This window comes from Tachypleus tridentatus, chromosome 8 (genome assembly GCF_004210375.1).
Source record: "Tachypleus tridentatus isolate NWPU-2018 chromosome 8, ASM421037v1, whole genome shotgun sequence".
NCBI lineage: Eukaryota > Metazoa > Arthropoda > Merostomata > Xiphosura > Limulidae > Tachypleus > Tachypleus tridentatus.
Window position 1 is genome coordinate 35,942,118 of NC_134832.1, and position 13,487 is coordinate 35,955,604.

Genomic DNA, 13,487 nt, shown 5'->3' on the forward strand with positions numbered 1-13,487 from the left:
CCTGCCTTGTGAAAAAGATTGCAAGCAGGCTTCAGATAGTCCGATAAATTTAGGTCGTTAGATTTGCAAGGACAAATGACAGAAAGTGCAGTGAAAAAAATAGAAGAGGGAACTTGTTCTAGTAAGTAATAACCTCGATATCTACCACAAATTGAACAATTTTGTATAAGTATTAAACAACATATTCAATACTTGATCATAATTTTGATGAAAGACCATTAAATACACATTTCGTGTTTTATTTTTCTTTTCTGTAGCATAAATTAAGTAACGTTCAAGACTGTTTATTAATAATAAGCTATATTTATCATACCTCAAAAACAATGTTATGAGACATTTTTAAATATAAGCTGGAACATTGCAAAAAACAAGGAATTTTTTACGTAATTTGGAACTACTGCTTCTGTCCTTAAAATCATACTCTTACTCGCAAAATTCTGGCAACAAAACAGACGTATCATGTGTTTAGGGCCTAACTATTCATTGTGACCAAAACAATTAATTTAGAATCATTCTGAGGAACACAAGACGATGAACACTGGATTCAACCAATAAATATTAATTTTTACACTCCTTTGTTTCTAGTTTATCAAGCGTAAATTTGCTTAAATAATTTGTCACGAAAATATTATTAATTACGTAAGTCGACGTTTCGCAGTGTCAAAAGAAAAGCATTCCGTTGTTTGATTTGAATCTCGCGCAAAGCTACACAAGCGTTATCTGCGATAACCGTCCTAATTTTACAGTGTAAGACTAGAGTGAAGGCAGCTAGTCATCACCACCTACAGCGAACTCTTGGGCTACTCTTTTACCAACGAATAGTGAGATTGACTGTATATTATAATGCCTACCCGGCTGAATGGGAGAACATGTTTGATATTACAGGGATTCGAACCCATGACCCTCATTTTACGGGTCGAGCGCTCCTAACTACTTGGCCATGACGACTCCATTCCGTTGTCAGATGTAACATTTCACAATATACAATTAAACAGGTCAGTGTTAATTAATAACAGTGACATTTTGTATAATGTTGCCAGTAGTGAACTTCGTTGTTTAAACCAGATTAACAAGAATTGTTTGAAGCTGTGAATAATTTTTTAGTATACTTAAAATATATCAAATGAATATTATAATAATTTACAACAATCACGACATCATAAACACTCATAACTATGAGTGAGATAGAACTTAATACGTCGAACAATACTAACTGTCTGTTTTATGTAAAGTGTGATACTAGTAAGCAATATTGTAGCACATTGTTACTATCGACAACAATATAGTGTCAAATTAAATTGGTACAACAATGTTTTAGTAACTCTAACTGGTTATTATTAAAGTTTCTTATAAGAATCGATTATGCACATTTAATTTCAAAGTGCAGGCTTCTAACCATCTGAACGTCAGAGAATGTCTCTCTCTAGTCACCAGCCAGTGATATTCATCAGAGGATAAGAAGAATCACAGATATATTCAGCAAGACCAAGTAGTTTCGAGAAATATTTAAACAAAGCTTATGCTATCAACTTTCAAATAACTTTAGAGATTTAAATGAATATCATATCAAAACATTTATCTAGATAATTACGAACTACGAAGTTGAAACTTGCACCTGCTTTCCAAGAAGCCTAACCAAAAGAAAATGTAGCGAAGTCATTTACATCATTAAGCAACTGTTGTTGATATTATCGCACTAATTATTTGGTACTTCCGAAAACATAACCCATTTTCTATTCTTTCATACACCTAATTTAATCATAAAAAAGTAATTTACTGGTACTTACTGTTTATTCCCGAATCTACAATAATCTTGTTTTATAGCGAATCTTTATCATTCAACACTAAACATCGAGAGATCATGACAATGATGCGTAACATTTCATAAATGTTCTTACTAGCAGAGAGCAGTGTAACCATAGAAGCTGTAGTGCGATAAAAAAAGTTTAACATTTTGTTTATTTATTATCTTTGTGTCGTATTAGTACTTGCAGTATTTTAGTTTTATTCCAGTTATTTTCATATTCCTTTATCCACATTACACTGAATTTTAAAATACTGTTTTCATCTCTGTACTTTTCCACTTCTATAAAGCTGTATTTGTTTGCGCTAGTGAACACTCAGCAAGAGAAAAAACAAACTTAGTTTCTCAGTGTTTAAAGATGATTTTTAAGCACAGCTGTGCCAAGAAAAGTCACCTTTTATCGATGGTTGTGATTATGCACTATTCACGGATGTTGCGGTCACAAGTCTATAGTAATGACAGCGAGATAAATTTTAGAGCACGATTTTATAGGTTTTACACGTGTACATTGGTTTCTGATCCCAATTTAAACAAATCCTCCAAACCTATTGGAGCTGCATAAGGAGACTGATTCATCCATTTTTCTTATGGTATAGTTTTTGGTTTCGAAGCTCAGTTGAAGCTTATGATATTTTGGTTTATCGACCATCGTTTACTTCAAGACTCTGTATATTATCTTGTTAAAGATATCAGAAGATATACCAAGCTTTATCGCAATGGGTCTTTAAGACGGAGAGTGCTCTTTTGCTCTTTATTTTGGGGATTAGGGGAGCATCGCTCAAAAATTGTTTGGGTGTGGTTTCAGAATTTAATTTTGTGATTTTTCTATGGACATTGAGGAATCCTTTGAAATGTTGTGTCTTTCTGAAAGGACAACTCGTCAATATCACCCAATGTCAATTATTAGGCTACTCATACCACACTGAATAGTGGGGTTTTACGGTCACTTTTATAATGCATCCATAGTTATTCCTGAGCTTCAGAGAGACCATGATAAAGATAAGTAATATTTCGTAACTTTTCTTTGTAGCAGATAGCACTACAACCGTAAGACATGTAGTGCCAAAAAAACCGTTTTAATTTTTTTTCCTTTATTAATTAGATCAAAATGCCATAGGTGCTTCGTAAAGCTTTTTTTATATTCGATACTACGAGCCATTACTTGTATTAAAAATCATCTATATTGATAAGAGTTTTCTGCTTTCTACTGAAATGGAATTTTCATAACCACTGTATGAAACACATTACACAGTACTAAATGGAAAGCTAGTCTAGTGGGAATTTTACTGAGGATTGCGTTAAAAAATTAATTAGGTTGAATTAAACTTCTCCTAGAAATGTCCAATCAATTATTCAAGCATTATACTTACGTATAACTTAAATCAACTTATTATGCATGCTTTCAGTATATTTGATTATACGTATTTTTTCTATTTACCATATGTCTGAAACCGATAATTTTTAACATTCTGATTTGAGTCTGCATTAGTTTGTTAAGATTAACCTACAGATATGAAACTTATGGAAAATGTTCATTACAACCAACACCCAGAATATAAGGGATTTTGCTCATGATTCCACATCTGTCGTCGTTAACTAGTGCTAATATAAATACAACAGGCTCTTAAGGGGATAATTTTGTTATGACCATCGGCAACAGTGGCTCTGTTATTATCTCCAATACTAGAGGAACCAAGACGTATTTTATTTAACATCTAATAAATATAATAAATAAATGTAATAAATAATACCAAATTTAATTACATTCACTTTGATTATAAATCACTGTTTTAAATATATCTTTAATATTTACACAAGAAATGCCCGTTGTTTGTTTGTGTTTGAGTTTCGCGCAAAGCTGTATGAGGGCTATCTGCACTAATCATTACCATCCACCGCCAACTGTTGGACTACTCTTTTATCAGCAAATAGTGGGATAAAGCGAACCATTATAACGCCCCCATGGCTAAAAGAGCGAGCATGTTTGGTGCGATCGACTCTCAGATTAGGAGTCGAGGGCCCTAACCACCTGACCATTCCGGGCCGAAATGTCACTTAAAAATTACGTTTGAAGTATAAAGTATTCACACCGAGGTGAAAAGGTAATGAAACAAGACACTAAATGATATGTTATAAAATATTACGTAGAAAGTGTATATAAATGTTACGAGACTTAATATCTTTATTTATGCTGAATGTAGTTCTACGGTAGTTCACGGGAGTTGTAATATACTTTCAACGGGATTGTGTAATTTAAAAATTCTCGATATTTAACTTAAATACGTGTAATTGTTGTTGTTTTACTACAAATACTAGTAAAGTTTCAGTAGGAAAATGGCTGTTCTTAGCAAAGAATGTAATTACTTGTTTCCCAAATACAGGGTGCAAATACCCCTTTTTTTGATAATTTTCGCTTATCAAGGCTTTCATTAAAATAACTTGAAAATTAACTTGTTTCATCTTACATTTTGCAAACACACCCTGTTTGCTTTCTAATATTGTTATTTCTAGTCAGTTGAAATTTTGCGTAATTAGATCTCCATTTTCCAGAATATAAAAACTTATACTCTAAGTTACAAAACTTAGAGTAGTTTTGTGTCTTCATTCACATCATTAAGAACTTACAGAAACTTACATTTTTCACCATAAATATGCCATACGCACTCTCTCCTCTCGTGTTCGTCTGCTGTTCATGGTTTGCTATTACCGAGAATACTGTTGCATAAGCAGTGATGAAAGTTGGTGCTGATTGTTTTAAAATAACATATAATTTAATTGTTGATTTTTACTGTAAAATAATCAACGAAATTAGATACTGTTTCAAAGAAAACAAAATATAAAAATATGGTAAATTTTAATAACAAAATGGATGAGTTTAAAATTTTGCACCCACGCTTATAACAAAAAGACATTTAGACTGTAGCTTAAGTACTACGTTATGGAACTTAATTTTAAAGATAAATTAAAACCAAATAAACATATAATAACATTAAATTATGTAAAGACTAAAATTACATGATGAAATGCACAGGGATGTATCTTTTTATTAGCACACTCGTGTAAAGTCTCTCAATTCTCACCAGCGTTTATAGTTAGCCTCCCAACTTTCTAGTTTGTTCAAACACACAGTTTCAAACCTTTTTCTTGTACTTTCATAACATGTCACTAGATGGCAAAAGTAATTTATATTTCTATTCAGTCTCATATCAAGGACTTCCATATCCACATTTTCGTTGAATGTGTTGCTATCGGTTACTTCAAAGGGGGATCTTCTGTATTGACATTTCAGTACTCTTGAATACGGAAATGACACACACCTCACTGATAAAGATGTCAGAAAGAAAAATACGACACTGGCAGCAGTGTAAAGAAAAGAGATCCGCTAACTTCGCAATATTATGAACTGTAAAAACAACGACTAAAAGATACTTCGTGATTACCATACAAAAGTATATTATTTGCCATACGAGTAGGTAATGAAATGTTAGAGTCAACTATAAGGAAAATGATCACGGTATACATACTGAACAGCGGAGCTTAAATCATTAGCGTATGTGTTTTTTACAGGTTTCATTACTAAATGCATATTCCTTTCGTATTTCTTGTGCAGAAATGCAGCAAAATGTGGTTTATAGCAGTATAAATAATTATGAGATTGGTTATCTCGGATATTAGGAGCAGACTTTGGGGTCCTTAATCAAAATATTTTTGCCTCTTTAAGTTTACACTTTGTCATCGTTTTTGCAGTATTGGTTATTATACTATGTATCCACCCCTTTATATAATTCTATATCCTTTGCATAATGTAGAAAGAGTAGTTTGTGCGCTTGTTACAGGACTTTCGTTCAAGACTACACAAATTTTGAACCAAAAAAAAAAAAAAAAAGAGTGTAACGCAACTAGATAACAATACCAATTACCAACTCTTGATGTACTGTTATTTGGGTGAATAAAATTAACTGTTACTCTTATAAAGAACACAAGGCCGGAAGTGCAAAATGTGTTTTTACGGTATCAGTACGCGAACCATGAACTCTCCAATTATAGTTCAGGCATACCAAAAACTAAAACTAAAAATAAAAGTTAGTAGGATTACCTAACATCCTTTTAATTTATTCTTCCGCTGTGTTAACTTTCCCTCCTGTAATGTTCCCCTGCAGGACTGCGGTAAGTTTCGGAGGTACAATGCTAGAATGAAGGATTCGATACCTCTCGATGAACACATAAAAACACACACACACGCACTAGTAATATTGATGCGACATCTATGAATAACATTTGTAATTAAAAGTGATGAAAGTGGCTTCTGATAAATTCTATTTATATTGTAACAAACTCTATAAATGTTTGTTTTGTTTATTTTAGTTAAGCGCAAATCTGCATAATGAGCTAATCTGGAAAGTGCATATCGCAGGGGTCGAGCCTTCCGTTGAGCCATCAAGGTGAGGAGGAATTCCAGAACGAGTACTGTCCAAACATACTTACATTATATTAAGGTTTTAAAGCGAAGTTGCTTTCTTTAACACGTTTTATTAAACATAGATCTTTCATTTTACTAGAGGCTAAAAACGACTAGAGTGCTAACATTTCTCGATGTTTTAGTAAAAATTAAAGACGCGCACTGCTGATAACTGTTAAACAAAACCAGAATATTACGTAAACACGTGATAATTAATATGTACATACCCGACAGTTGTAAGGTATTTAAGTAATAATATTACGTAAATACAACCTAATTTTTGCCCGACTGAATTCGTTTTGAAACGCGACCAGTGTTGCCAAGTGTCAAACAGTTCTCCTGTTGATACTACGTTAATACGCAATAATCATTAAGTATTCACATAGTAATTTATCACTTAATAACTATCACACATTAAGGTAATAATTAGTCCCCAGTAGCTCAGCGTCAAGCCTGTAGACGTATAACGTTAAAAATCGGGTTGCGATACCTATTATGGGCAGGCACAGCTCAGATATCCCATTATACAGCTTTATGCTTAACAAGAAACAAATAAATATAATATTTGTCACATATTTACGTAGTAATTATAACGATACCTGATCCTAAGGTTTCACCGCAGTTATAAAAAGTGATTTTTCCCAAGACTGTGCAGTTTTGTTTTGCTTCAGAAAAGTAATTTATCAGTAGGAACAATTATGAAATATCGTGTTTTCAACCTAAATAGTATTTTATATGACATATTGACTAAATGGGTATAATTATCCATACGAAGGAGGACAACTAACCAGTAACACCAATCGACTACACGGGATTGCCACTGGATGTGTGAATGAAGTGTAGTCAACGGCATGTCGCAGCTCGAAGCTTCAATCTTCTGATATACAGCCTATCATGCTAACTACTGGGTTACACTCAAATCAGCAGAAACGTGAAAGGTAGGAATAATATAATTTACAAAGGGATAAATGAAATTCATTCTTCAAGAGAAACAACATGCATTCTGGTCACAGTAGCTAATTTATCTGTTTTATCATTAAAGATATCATTATCATATCCATAATAACTAAAGATGAATGTATCTAACTGTAAAGTTAGAGTTTTAGTGTCATCATTATTCAATTCGAATAGACAAAAAAATGTCCGGCTTTAACAAAATATTTAACAACATCAAAGAGTGAAAAGAATTTTTAAATCGTGCAGTTAGAAATTTAATAAAAGCTTATAAATAATTCATTAGAAGGGTAGTATGAAATTCTCTGAACCCGTTAGATTAATTTGAAAAGCACAGAAAATTCACAGGTATAAAGCAGATTATTATAATGCTTAGTTAATGATATGTAAACTTCAAATATCGTTTCAAACATTTGTCAGGAGATATTTTTTGGAATTTTGATTTCAAATAACATTGAAGTAATTAGTATGTTTTATTTGGAACCGTGCCACATCATGCATGCCTTGAAGCTTATGAATAATAAAAATAATTTTTCCGCAGAAAAGCGAGTTGACACGTGATATATATTAGCTCTGATTCTTTTTAGATTTACTAAATGCGTACGATTTGCTTAAAAAGTTCACAAACTTTCTGTCTGTTTTTGCTAAACGAGTTCAAAATGAAGATAATATATAAAACTTAGCAATACGTTTTTCTGTGAATAAGTGCAAGTATTTCATTTTCGATCTTAGAACACAAGTATATGAAGAAGATGGTCAGAAAACGTGTCAACCTATTTTCTTTGCAACAATTTCTCAGTCGGTTAGGAGTAGGTATGCAGACTTAAAACGTTAAATCCGAGGTTCGACTTCTGCAATTTATAGAGTGCAAGATAATTCATTGTAGAACTCTAAATTAAAAACATGAACCAACATCTTTATAAAACTATTGTCAATTTCTACACTTTATAGTAAATGGTTGCAGGTAAACAACATTATCATTTTTTTGTATTTTATTTTCCGTTAAATTTTGTTTGTAAGCCATATCGAGTACACTAAAGAGATAAGTTAATGTTACAGACAATTAAAGTAGTAAAAAGAGCAGGTTAGAAATTTAATTGAAGGGGGAGAGAAAGTATGCTGAAGGTTACGTGCTTTCGATGGATTATCCTATTTACCAGGACTTTTTTACTTTTTTTTCATTAATCATTTTCTTCTGAAAATTAAATTACTTGAGCAAACTTCAAAACCAATCTAGAATTTTCTTTAAACTGATTGGTTGAGACCGAATAGCCTCGAAATATAATCTGCTTTAAGATTGCTCATCTAACTTCTGTGTTATATAACTGTAACAAAATTATTGGAGTTCTATACCAAACTTGCAATCTATGTCATAAGGAACCTGGCGGCCCCCCAGTGGCTCAGCGGTATGTCTGCCGACTTACAACGCTAAAAACCGGGTTTCGATACCCGTGATGGGCAGAGCACAGATTGCCCATTGAGTAGCTTTATACTTAATTCAAAACAACAAGGAAACTGGCGAAGCATCTAATTTGTAGACTTAATATTTCAAACTGTATTGTATTAATCAACAGATGGCGCCAAATGCTAATTTCTCGATTTTTTTTCACATCCTAGTTTTTTACTTAATTCAAAACAACAAGGAAACTGGCGAAGTATCTAATTTGTAGACTTAATATTTCAAATTGTATTGTATTAATCAACAGATGGCGCCAAATGCTAATTTCTCGATTTTTTTTCACATCCTAGTTTTTACTTAATTCAAAACAAGGAAACTGGCGAAGCATCTAATTTGTAGACTTAATATTTCAAATTGTATTGTATTAATCAAGAGATGGCGCCAAATGCTAATTTCTCGATTTTTTTTCACATCCTAGTTTCTTGCTAATGAAATCCGGATAATGATTATACGAGCAATAAATAACCCATAATATATTACGAGCAAGCAGATGAAAAGAGACTATAAATAACAAAAACAGATAAACATGAGGCAGTCCGTATGGTAGGGTGAAGATTACATACTGAGTAATATAAGCTCTTAGACTTGGTGAATGTGAAATACATTTTCCACAACTATTTGAACTTACTATTCACTGGCAGGATAAAACAAAAAAGATGATAGCGACTAAAGATATTCTGATAAAAGATGGTTAAAAAAATCGTTGTTACGATTTACTTAACTTGAAATAAAAATAATATTTCTAAATCATAAAATGGTGCAAAGTACAATTATTCGAGTTTTTACATATTTAAATGAAAGTTTTACCAGAAATGAATTGTTTACGTCTGTGGATCACGCTAACAACATCCATTACAATATTGTTGCATTATAAAAACGCACAATTACGATTTTCTTAACCGTGAAAACTATATGTCGTATATAACTTAGAATTATATCATCGTCTTATTTTCGTGTGATGTTTCTCTTTTATAAATATGATAAATGTAACTAGGTTTGTTCATACTTACAACCAAAAAACAACAGAATATTCTGATCTATACTTTGGAGTCGTGTGTGTGTGTATGTGTTATAAGAATGGTGATCAAATACCATTAGTTGGTTTTTACGAATACCCCAATATTTTGTAACGGGTGGTGTTGAATAGCTGCGTTCCTTCTAACCTTATCACATCAAAATTAAGGCTAGCAGAAATATCTTTGTTCAAAATCTAGAAAAAAAAGAGTTACATGAAATGTTTTCCGTCTATTATTGACAGTTTTTGATATTTATTATAGTTTTATTTCGATTAATAACATTAATATATCAATAACATAAATAATAATAAGATATTTTATTCTTTATGTACTTTATTTGGTAAACACAGTATGAAACTTCTACCATGTTTTCGAAAGGATGGAAAAATGAGCATAATATTAAGTGCATTGTGGGAAAAAAAATCGTTGTTAATGTACCAATATTATTGTTAGTGAAAAATTCGAACTCGGTTATCTATATCTTAAGATAACATGTAAGCGTTTTTATCCTAAACGTAAATGTCACCATTTTGTTAAAAACCATAAAAGCAGAACATGGGTCATGACGTATTTACAGAGTCTTATTAATGTTTAAGATGAAATCAAACTACTGTATTTTAACTCCATTTTAAAATAGACCCGTCGTGTCCTAGCAGTTAACCTGTTAGAAAATGAATCCGATAGCTCAGAGCTTGTTGCCGTAAAAAACGCGATATATACTTTAGATCTGTAGGTGTATTATAAATTTGACGACCAATTCCAAGTATTCAGTTAGATAAGAGTAACATAAGATTTGGCAGTGAGTGCTTTCACTATCTACTTTTCCTATATTCCTTTTTGTAATTTTGTACGACAATTCTGAAAAGAAATCAAAATCGACACAATTCATTAATGAATATGAAGACAAAAATCTTTTTATTCATTAAAGCTATTCTTACTTTCAAATTCGAGATAAAAATTATATCTCAGAACGGCTGGTATAGGTATTAAAACTGATATGTAAAAGTGTTAATACCCATACTAGCCGTTCTGAGATAAATTTTTATTTCAAGTGGGTTTCTCATCATCAAGAAGATAAAAAATACTTGATCAAGAATCTTTGCTGTTGTCCTATGAATTTTATATCGATCCTTTCATTTGTAATTCAAAATTCAAACACGTACAACATTTTAACTTTCACTTCAATGAATAAATAAAAATGTTTCGTATAAATAAACTCAAAACTTATTAGTAATATAACTTTCTATTGCACCTATATTTAATCGCTTGAAGTCGCGTGGTTAGGATGTTTTGTTTTTTTCCTCAGAAATAATTTTTTTATTATCAAGATATATTTTATATAAAAAAGACAAGACTCTGTAGAATAGTTACGTTCTCGTGAAAGTAAATTTATAGTATATGATTTATTACTGTGCGTTTCTAGGAATTCAAAGTCGCCATGCATTATTAAGAATTACATTTCTGTTGACGCTTCAGACACTTATTCGAAATAAATATAATTTATTCATCTAATATGATTTCATTTGTCTGTTCCCGACTTAGAATAAAACCGGATTGTTCATACTTAATGGGTTCTGTAGTTACATATATAGTTTTAAATTGTAACTGTATCAATCACAAGCATATAAGAAATGACTCATCGTTATAAATCTTAACATTATTAAGCATGAAAAAACAGAGAACATGTAAGCCTCTACATACTGAGGCATAGAAACGTAATTAATTTTGTGAGTGACGTAGTTCATTGAATTTATTTCACAGTAAATGTCACTTTGAAAAGTAAATAATTCAGTTGAAATTGATCTTTGGATATCAAGCTATTTAGTTAACTTTAGACCAGAGATTGAGAACTTACTAACCATAGGTATAGAAATCCGAATTTTATGATTATAAGCTCTGAACCATCGAAAACGGAGCGCCTGACCAAATGCAGTTACGCCCAGGTATTATTTATTTACCCTTTGACTGCCCACATACATACACAAAATAAACGAACAAAAACCTAATACAATGAGCTCTAATTGATAATAACTTCCGATCCCAGCAAGCTATGTCTAAAGCGAAACTAAAAATATATTTGGCAATCAGTATAATTAATTAGATATACTTTTCTTAAATTGCAAATGTATTGTTTCACGGTTGGGTACTCTCGTTCTTGACGGTACTTTTGTCCGTAAAGCTATAATATCTCACGACATTCTACCAGGTTATGAGATTTAAGTTAATCGTAAATAAATATATGTTAAGCTAACAATGTAAAACAATATATATAATAAAAGTATAATAATAAAAAAATCAGATTTCTAAATATTGCATAATATGATCTTATTAATGCTCCTGAAGAAGAAAGGTCCACCTTTCGAAAGCATTCGGGTTATAGGGTTTTCATTGATGAATAGGTTTATATAAATAATGCAAGATACGTTATTTCAGGACACTCTCTATGCGGTTAAGTAATGTCTGAATTTGAAATCTACACACATACATATATGTATTTTAATAGAATAAAGTAATAGAATAAAACACCACTATGACGACCTCATAATGATACTTTATTTTAGTTTTCCAAGAGTTAATTTATCCTTCTACTGCGGTTGTAGAACGTGATGTTAGCGTAGGCGATTGCGGTTGGCATAATACGATGCAAGTATTTTCACATAACATTTTGAGTGGCCCACCACAAAAATTCGCGAATCTTTAAACACGGGGTTGTAGGCAGATCTACACAAGCCACAAACGAAGGATTAAAAGCAAAATTTTATGAAGTTGTTTTCAGGAACGCGTAGAAAAAGGTTAATTTATTATATAAGGACATTGTGATTAAAAAAAACATGGAAAAAGGTAATAGAAAAAACCGTCAGCCAAGTATAATAGGTAATTGTGTAAATATTAATTTCTGTTATCAAATTGACTGTTCGATTTTTGTAACAGCTAGGATTCGAGATAGTGTTGACAGTATTCCAGCCGAACTGATCATATTAGCCTCATCAGCACTGGATATAGCAGATATAGTGAATTTCACATATTTTTACATTCTTTTTTACTTTTACTGTAAAGTTATTATAATTTCAAATGTTGAAACTCCACTTTTCTTCGTTAGATTGATTCTGGACACAGCAACTTCAAACAATCTGTCGATACCATGTTGATGTTTCAAATGTCGTCAAATTGATCCTGGTTCATATAACGTTAATAGTTGAAACCGTGTTAATGTTACGAAAGATGAAACTCCACCTTCCTCCACTAAAAGCGCAGCGATAAGCCTGAGGGTTTGTGACGCTACAAACTGGGTTTAGTAACTAGTTGTGAGCAAAACACAGTTTGTTTTGTCGCTATGTGTATATCTACAAACAAATTCCGCTTTTCATTATCAAGTTAAATCTAGTTCCGTTAACCGTTGGTAGTTGAGGTCGTATTAATGTTATAAATATTAAAACTCTACTTTTCCTTATTACACTAATTCTGGCCTCAGGTACGCTGATCCCGGTGGGTCAACAATAACTTCGTGGATTTACAACGATAAAATATTACATTATGTGGGTTTGGTATAGAAAAAACACACAACATTATCCATTGATTGTCGTGAAAAATTCTGAGTGCAGTTACATATATATATAATGCAATCATCAATGTTATATTATTCTTCAAAACACAAAAAATATGTTTTTAACACATGCAATAACTAAATTTATATAGCGAATAAAAAACAAAGATTATTAGCTAGCTTAAGATGTTTAAAGTTATGTTTACAAAAGGTAAGTAAAGTTATGTTGCTGAAAGCAATCTACATGAACC

At 31.7% G+C, this 13,487-nt stretch overlaps 1 long non-coding RNA gene across 1 annotated transcript in view; it reads left to right on the plus strand.

Moving 5' to 3' along the window:
* The window catches only part of LOC143222173 (uncharacterized), a 26,973-nt gene continuing 13,486 nt past the window's right edge, over positions 1 to 13,487 (plus strand). The window contains exons 1-2 of the long non-coding RNA XR_013012051.1: positions 1 to 121; positions 7,039 to 7,201. This is a non-coding gene — a long non-coding RNA (uncharacterized LOC143222173). The remainder of the gene's footprint in view (positions 122 to 7,038; positions 7,202 to 13,487) is intronic.